The 9,279-nt window shown below is 45.8% G+C and overlaps 1 long non-coding RNA gene across 1 annotated transcript; it reads left to right on the plus strand.

Moving 5' to 3' along the window:
- Positions 1-7,254: 7,254 nt before the first annotated feature.
- LOC123609793 lies at positions 7,255-9,027 on the plus strand. Its single transcript, XR_006717964.1, has 2 exons — positions 7,255-7,396; positions 8,476-9,027. It is a non-coding gene; the product is annotated as an uncharacterized LOC123609793 (long non-coding RNA).
- Positions 9,028-9,279: the final 252 nt, after the last annotated feature.

Raw genomic sequence — 9,279 nt, forward strand, 5'->3', positions numbered from 1 at the left:
GGATCCCAAACAGGTCCTCGTACACCGATGTTCGTAGCAGCTGTATTCACAACAGCCCAAAAGGGGAAACGACCCGAATGTCCATCTACAGATGAATGAATAAACAAAACATCTGCCCATCTACAGATGAATAAATGAATAAAATAAAACAAAACAAATACGCAATCGAATATTATTCAGCCTTAAAAAGGAAGGCAGTTCTGACCCCTGCTCCAACATGGATGAACCTTAAAGACATTATACTACATAAATAAACCAGTCACAAAAGGACAAATATTGCATGTTTTCACTTAGATGAAGTACACAGAATAGGCAAATTCATAGATACAGAAAATCAAATGAAGGTCACTAAGGGCTGGGTGGAGAAGGCAGTGGGTCATTGTTTAAGGGGGTGCAGAGTTTCTGTCTGAGACCATGAAGAGGTTGTGCAGGCAGATACTGGTGATGGTCCCACAACAATGTGGATATATTTAATGTCGCTGAATGACAGACTGAAAAATGAAGAAAACGGCCAATCTTATGTATATTTTGCCACAACAAACAAGAGTGCAGATTCCTCCCTAGAAGCATCATGTCCCCCCCCCCTCCTTTATCACTGTTGGTGGGTCCCCACTTCCCCTCCAACTGAGCCACAGCACATCGGCTGCAGGCAGGAGGTCCCCTCGCAAAAGCCAGGCTCCCATCTGCTTCCCTACCCCTGTGCTCCTAGCCCCCTTTCTCCACCCTCAAGAAGAGGGTGCAAGAAGTCTTTGCCTGTCTCCACTGGTGCTCTGGGCACTTTTAGGAATTTCCTGAAGACTTGAAGTCTGTGCCACGATCGTAAGGCTGAATGATATGTTGTCTTGTACCTATGTCCGCAGGTGTAACGACTCTGCGTCACCATCTAGATGCTACTTTGGATCCAGAGTAAAGGACAGAGGTGGAAATGCAGCAAACGATAAATAAATGCTTTGTGACTTGCCTTGAAACGAAAGTACTGCTGACTTATACATCAACTCTGGCCTCTATCTCGCCTTTGCGACTGCTCTGTGTGGAATGAATTGCAATTTCCAAAGTTAGAACTAAAGAAGGGACAGACGAATGTAATTAGGAGACTTAGGAAAGGAATACCAGGAGTCCGCCAGGCCGAGCTCTGGGTCATTAATAATGGCCTTCGATTTGGATACTGCTCTTTGAGTAGAAGCTTTAGAAATCTCCGCATCAGGTGAGGCTGTAATTGCTTACAGTGTTATCGGCTCTGTTGTCTTGTCATTTTATTTCTTAGCTGTTTTATATTCTGGGCACAGAACCAGCTGGGAGGGATACAAACCCAGTGGCGTCTGTGGTCGTGGCTAGCTGCAGGTTTGGCTGGTATTTAAACCTTGGCTTTTATTCAAGTCGGTCTTATTGCACCTTCCTCCAATTGCTTGTTGGGTCACCTGGAAAGAAGTGATACAGCTGGGCAGTGGAGGAGGGGAAGGCATAGCAATAGGGGAAGTGTTCAAAGGTTACAAATCATGCAGCCCTTCGAAAAATTCTTAATTAATTTGAAGCACCTCTGATGATATGCTTTCCCCCCCTTTTACACTTCCGTCTGTGTAAGGAAGGGCAAACGTACTCGCAGGTGGGTGCATCCTGACGCACCTGGTCTGGGTGTGACCCAGCAGATTTTCCTGCAGCGGGAGCCGGCTGGTTGCTCCCTCTACGGGGAAGACGGGGAAGACGGGGAAGACGGGGAAGACGCCAGGCGGTCGGGCCTCACCGGGAGGAGAGGTTGGATTGTGATGAACAGCGACCTCTAGCGCGTGGCTCAGGATTTGCACTGGGCTAAGAGAATGAAAATAGCAGCAGGGACGCGAATTCTTAAGAAATTCCCCCCCAAACAAAGGCGAGATAGACATTTCCTCATTGTTTTCCCTGGTAGAGGCGCTCAGGACTGACGGCTGAAGATTTCCTTCCTTTGTGCCGCACGCTACCATCAGTGCTGGGGATGCTACTCAAATATTGCTGTTTTTTTTTTTTTTCCCCTCCAGCAGACTTCCTCCACAGCGATCCCTGGGATTTTTTTTTTTTTTTTAAAGGTTTTTCAGTTGCCTTTAGAGCTTAAACCAGAGAGTTCACCCAGGAGGACAGCATCAACGTCTCTGACCGTGGGTGTATGCGCGTGCTGGAGAGAGGGCTGAGGCCAAGAGGAGCAGAGAGGGGAGCGCAGAGGTGGTGTCCCCTGGGAGCTGTGGGGATGGTCGGGGGCTCCTGCTCACCCACTCCCTCAGCCACAGCAAGTCTCAGAGGTGCTGGGATCTCCGGTTCTACTTAAGGTGGTAGGCTATTGAGGCCTTCCTTCCCTCTACCCTGGTGCTTGCGGCGGCACAGATGGGCCAGCCCAGAGGCTATTACCCTCTCTTCTTCCCTTGTATTCTGCCCCTCCCGCTCTTCTGAAGCCAGGTTCTGAGTCTCAAGGGCCGAGTTTATGTCAAGCTAGTTCACGGGCTGATGGTGTTCATTCCCCCTGAATAATGGGGCCAGAGGGAGACCTCCCAGCTCTTTAGGAGCCAGGAGGAGATTCTTTGGAGAAAGGCTAAAATCCCAGTTCCTGGCCCATGACTTTGCTGTTTTATCACGGGAATAGGGGTTTGGGGGTTGGGGAGGGAATACATTTTCCTATAACTCCAACCCATCGAAGGTTGATAGAGTCAAGCACATGTTTACTGTAACAACTGGGTTTGCCCTGCTGCTGCCTTTTAACAAAGCTTCGGAGTAGAAATGCTGCATCTTTACTTATTTATGATTTATTTTTCTTGCTGTGGTTCTTCAGCTGTGAGCACATCACCGTGCTTGGGCTTTTCAGGTTTCATCAGTGCCTCCTCCCCCTCCCTGAATGATTAGATCAAGGATCTAAGCAGTTGCTTTGAGAGGGAGTCATCCTCACAGTTGAACCCGTAGATTTATACCATACTCGGTCACATGCTCCCCTGATGTCACATTTCTGTGCCAGGGGTGGGGAGCTGACGGGTGAGGATGGGCACACCAACGCGGGGACAAGATGAAGGGAGTGGAAATTGTAAGATGAAGGGAATGTGGAAATTACATGACCTGATAGAGTCAGGGAGGCCTGTGGCTGGTGTTGGCTCAATCAGCAAGCTTACCCAGACGGCATGGCTGAGCCTGTGGCCCAGCTTGGGAACAGGTTTGGGGCAAGGAGAGGGACAAGTGAAGAGGCTAAGCTGGGCAGAGGTCCCTGGTTCCCGATACAAATGTTCAACATCTCAGGCTCTGTCTTTGGTGATATGGAAAGCTGTTAGAATCCCAGCCCAAGAAAAGCAAAATAAAAACCATGCTTCAATAAAAGCAATACCAATAGACGAAGGTAATTCTGGCTGAGGTGGTGAGGTTCAGTGGAGGAGGGTAGGTAGATTTAGAGGGAAGAAATTTGAGGAGGAAGAAGGTTTCCAGGGGAAAGGATCGGTGTCTGTTCTCAGGCTGTGACAGTACAAACAGAAAGATAGGTAGGAAGGCTAAATATTGAGAGAGGAGGGCAGGATTTATTAACGAACTGGATTAGAAAAGACTAAGAATGCACTGAAGGTTTCTCAGAAGTTTCTGTCAGGGCGTTGGCAAAATGGTGGCATTTACTGACTGGGCACTCAGGAAGAGCCAGCTTTTTCTGGAGGTAGATGGTGAACCAGGTGAGGATTATGCCTTGGAAGCAGAGGCCCTGCTGGAGAAAGACCCAGCTCACTCTTGATTCTTGCTGTTCCCCATCTATAGCACCTCTGCCTCCATTGGCACCATTTCCATTCATCCAGCATGCACATTCACCCGGCCCATGCCAGTGGCTGTCTGTCCTTCCCCAAATCTCCACACTGCCTCTCCTTTCTCATCTCATGCTCTTACCTCTTACTTACCAGGGTGAGCTAAGACACCCAGAAGGAAGCTACCATGCTTGCCCCCATCTGGGTTCTTCACTTCCCCAGATATTAACTTGGCTCGCTTCTTCATTCAGCATTCTGCTCAAATGTCACCTCCATGGGAAGGACTTTCCTAGCCATCCTATCTAAGATAACACCCCTGCCTTCCTCTATCCCCTTACCCCGCTTTATCTTTTCTTTATGGCACTTCATTGCCACCTGATGTGTATTTATCCATGCTTTCTCCTCTTCCCCACTGGACTGTGACTCTGTTGTATTTAACACTGAATCTCCAGGACATCCAACAGTGCTGGGCACATAGGAGATGTTCAATAAACATTCTTTCGGCAAGTGACTTACAGATGTCTCTATAGCTAACATTGTTGGCATCTCTTTCCTTCTGGAAATGCTGTCCTCCTTACAACGTTATTACTTCTTGCCTCTTCCTCTTTGACAGCAATTTCTTTGTTTTCTGTTCTCCTGTTTTTCAAGGCACAGATTCTTCACCTGTGTTTTTCTCTTTCTTCACTTTATTCACTGGGGACCACGTGTGCTCTCAGAGCTTTATCTCTCACGTCTATGCCCCTGTCTTGGCATCTCATCTGAGTTCAGGCCCATATTTCCAGCTGTTTGGTAGCCATTTCCATTTTGAAATCTCATTGTCACCTAAAGCCCCCAAATCCCCTGTCAGACTCACTTTCCCCTCCCAATGTCACTACTTTCCCTCTTCCCAGCTAAGCCTGAAACCTTTCAATTTCTTTGCATTCCTATCTTTAAAATTTTTCCCAAACCACACCAAGTCCTACAATTTCTTCTTTCAGAATTCATTAACTAAGGAAATATTTATTGCCTAGGATATGGAAAACACTGTGTAAATGCTTTGGAGTTGGTGCTATAAAGATTTCTTCTTTACCCTCAGAGACTTTGTAACCAAAGCTTAGAGGTAAAACATGTTCAGGAATAGTTTTAAGGAGGAAAATAATGAGTTACAGATTCAGGTTATGAGGATATAGATGAGAGGAAAATTACTTCCATTTGAGTTCAGGAAGACTTCTAGAAAGAGGGACATTTGAGATGGGCCATGAAAATTAGGTCATGCTTGGACATGCTAACCCTGGGGTTGGCCTTTCAGCCAGTGGGAACAGCATGAACAGAACACCAGACACAAGACAGCCATAAGTGAGGAGGGAGGGCTGGAGCTTGAAGTGGGGGTGAGGGGAGCTGGAAGGAAGGTGAAGACAGGCCGGAGACTTATTTCTGTTGGAAGGCAGGGGAAAAGATTCAACAATACGGTGCAGGTAAATAATGCATCGGAGCTGTGTTTCAGGGAAGTTAATCTAGTTACAGCTTTGAAAATGGATTGGAGATAAGAAATGCAAGATAGAGCATCATCGTCTAGGCTGGAGGCCACAGCAGCCTGAATGTGGGTGGTAGGAGTAGAAGCAGATGTGGGAATGCAGCCACAGGGGGATGGCAGAGATACTGCTGAGGTAGAATGAACAGAACTTTGCATCCAGTTGAACATGGAGAACAAACAAAAGAGGGAAGAGTAGCAAAAATGATACTGAGATATTGACCTCAAGTGTCCAATCCCCAAATCAGAAATAGGGAAGAATAGAGAACCACATGTGAGGAGGAAAGTTATGAGTTTAGTTACAGTCACAGTGCATGTGAGGCACCATTGTGACATCCAAGTGGAGCTTTCCAATGGGTAGTTAAACCTGTAAGCCTGAAACTCATGACAACGGTCAGACCTAGAAGTAGCAATATGGAGGCCATTACCAAGGTAAGGGTTTAGGTCAAGAGATGGGTCACAATTGCCAAGGGATTGTGAAAAAGAGAAGACAAGATGGCCAAAAATGGTTCCTTGTGAAACACTTACACTGATGAGACAGGAGGAGGAAGGATCCAGAGAAGGCCCGTAAAGAGAGAAGAGAGGAGAGAAAGGGCCAGAGAAGATGAGGGTGGCAGTTTCAGGAAGGAGTCATGGACTCTGTAACCACTAAGATGTGGGAAAGGTGAAGGTTGAGAAGAAGCTGTTTAATTTATGTAACCTCATGTCCTTCCTTCATCTCACTCTCACCCATGCTCCCCTGGCAGAGACCCTCACTTCCCACATCTGGGAGCCTCCCTTCTAAGGTCTCATCCCTGCTCCCATAGTCCACCAACTTGACAATCTCTCCCTGACACCATTTTCATGATATCATTTCTGTATTCTGTACAGAGGCAGAGAGGTGTAGTGGGAACAAAGTTAGACAAAGGGTCAAGAAACCTGGTTGTCTGGCTCTGCCGCTAACTAACCATGGGCACTTGGGCATGAATTTGTCCAACCTATAAGGGACAAATGGGTTGTCCCTTGGGCGCCCATGGGCACTTGGGTTGAATTTGTCAACCTATAAGTCTTCTTTCTCTCTAAATTCTAGGATTTCTTTCTACAACATCAAGGCCTAAACAGTCCTCCCAGGTTTATTGGGGTCTCCCCAAATTCTGTCTCAGTGTGCGCTCTCCAACCTTACTTTCCAGGTTCTCTAAATGCACCCTACTCCGGTTAGACTGGTGTCTTCCTGGTCCTGTAACGAGAACTCACAGATTCCTGTCTCTGTGCTTTCTTCTACTTGGCTTTTCTTGCCTGCATGCCTTCTGATCTCCCCCATGTATGTGCCAATCCTAAAATCCTCCCTGGACCAGCTCAACACTCACTTCTTCCATGAAATGTGCCCTGACTCCTCCAGTTCTCACTGATATTTCTTTCTGCTGAACTCCTGGGCATCTATACAGAACATCTAAATCCTATTTTTATTATTAAAAAAATGCCACTGTTTTAGGCACTGTTAGTTTTGGTTTTTCCATGAGTTGTAAGCTCTTTGGGAGGAAATGGACCACATCTTTTGCTTCCTTTGTATTCCTCACAGTATATTTCTTAGCATGTCACTGAACACCTAGCATGTTCTTTATGTACATGTGTCAATCAGGTTTTCTTTGAGAAATGTTAACACACACACACAGACTTATTTTAAGGATTGTCAGACATGACTGTGGGGTTCTGGAAAGTCCTAAATCTATAGGCAGGGGGAAGTCTGGAAACTCAGGCAGAAGTTGATGTTACAATTTTAAGGCAGTATTTTGTGTTCAGGAAATCCAGTTTTTGCTCTTAAGGCCTTCACCTGATTGGATGAGGCCCACCGACAACATTGAAGGTCATCTCCTTTACTTAAAGTCACCTATTGTAGATGTTAACCACATCTACCAAATGCCTTCACAGAAACAGCTACGTTAGTGTTTGATTAAATAACTGGGTACTATAGTCTACCCCAAATGACACAAAATCAACCATCACAGAACACTTGCTTATGGAATCATATCAAGGAGTAAGGTGGGATCTTCAGAATAAGAATGAAGAAGGATCACCGAGAGACATTGATAAGAGGCAGTGAACCTCCAGGACATTCAGAGAGCGGAAGCCATGTGGTGCTCCGGGATGAACTGGTTGGCAAGAAGCTTATAAATCAGTAGGCATCTGCAGATTCTGGATATTTGAGGGTTAAAAGGAAGAGAGGGGGACACTACTCTTAGAAGGTACTGGAAATAAGTCCATGCAGAAAAAGAGTGGTGTGGGGTTGGGGTGAGATAAGGAGAAGAGAAGAAGCAGGGAAAGAAAGGAAGAGAGATGGGGGGTGGGGGGAGGAAGGGAGAGAGAGAGGAAGAGAGGGAGGGAGGAAGGTTGGAGGAAGGGAAGCAGAGAGAGAGAGAGACAGACCCAGGATTTTAAAATCCCAAGTCTTTGTTTGTTGTTTATGGTTAAATAAAACTAAGGTGAATTTAAGTGGCTTCAAAATTAGGAAGAAATTTTGCTTTCTTCTCAGGGAATAGACAGAGACTAATGAGAGACTGGAAATATGAGAATGAAGTCAATAGGAACCTACAGAAGGCAATGCAGATACCTCTAGTGAGGAGAGAGTTCTTGATGGATTTTTCAGATGACATAAAGCCAATTTTTATCTGGAAAGGTTTATTTCAAGCAAATTTGTGTAGATAAAACCTTGGGGGAGTAAAAAAAAAGCCCCCAAAACAACCCAAACAAATAGAAAAGCCAAACAAAACTGCTTACAGCAGAAATCCAGATATTTACTGCAAAACAATTAGTAATAGCATTGGCGAAACATTCTCGAAATAGATGAGCTTCACCATTAGCCTTCTGTGAATTCAAGCAAAGAGGCATCATTATACAAATTATACGCCTGGAGAAGGGGCTTCTGCATTGGGATGAACTTGTAAAAAGAACATTTAAACCAACGGCAATTTTGCCTATCTGTAATTTGCTCTATTCCCCTCGCTATCATTGAAGATATTTACGCTTGAGCAAATTTCTCACTCTCACTCCGATTTCTCCTTTTTCTTAATCCAGCCATGAAGTCATAAAATCCCCTGTTTGGGACAATATGATTTGCTGCCATGGAAACAATTACCATGTCACAAATTCATCTTGCCCCATGAGATGAAAGAGGAAAAGCAATAATACTAATATTTTGCAGTTCAATAGTGCCATTCAGCCAGCAGTCACTAACTAGTAAATACCATCGATTTGCAGGTGGGGAAAACTGAAGCAGCAAAGCTCTCGTGCCTGGTCTCAAGCTCTGGAAATGCAGACTGTGGCAAGACTGTCCAGATATTTCTAATTCCCACCCAGAGTAGAAGCTAAGGAGCCAAACTCTTGGTCTCCGTTACTCTTTTCGGATGGGGAATGAGAGTCGGCTCCTCTCCTGGCGCCTGTACTTCACCAACTGTTCCTAATTATGAGAGTATTTGATGGAACCTAGTTTGATAAACAAACGAAAAGCCCTTGGTAATTGTCACAGCGGTGAAAGCATTTACATCCATAGGAATGGAGAAGAAGTTTTGGAAAGCTCACTGAAACTCCAGCACTCACAACCGGCTCCACCTTGGCCTGACACCCCGCCCTCCATCCCACCTGGATGCTCATGGGCTTGGCTCCTGGCCGTCATTGATCTTACCTGGAAGCTAATGGCATGTAAACCCCGGGGCCCCCTCACTTGTCCAGACCCCTTCCCGAGACTCTAAGAGGTGCCCTAGCAATGTGTTCACTCAGACCGACCTTTAAAAACATCTACACTCTAACTTCTTCTTGTGTTGGGTGGTGTTGGAATAGCCTTTTGGGATTCTGGTAAGGGGAAGGGAGTTATGAATGCCTTTGGATTAAGAGGTTTTAGTCACTTCTGTTTATAGTGGAATTATTGCTAGCCATTTCTGACTCACAGAGGCTTCCAGGAGTACTCTTACTGCCCTGATCCTCATGCATGGTGAGAGGCAGTAATATGTCTCAAGAGCCCATTACTGGAATCAGGCATTGTTGGCCTTCTTTCTTCATGGAGAG

This window comes from Leopardus geoffroyi, chromosome B2, assembly GCF_018350155.1.
Source record: "Leopardus geoffroyi isolate Oge1 chromosome B2, O.geoffroyi_Oge1_pat1.0, whole genome shotgun sequence".
NCBI classification, from domain to species: domain Eukaryota; kingdom Metazoa; phylum Chordata; class Mammalia; order Carnivora; family Felidae; genus Leopardus; species Leopardus geoffroyi.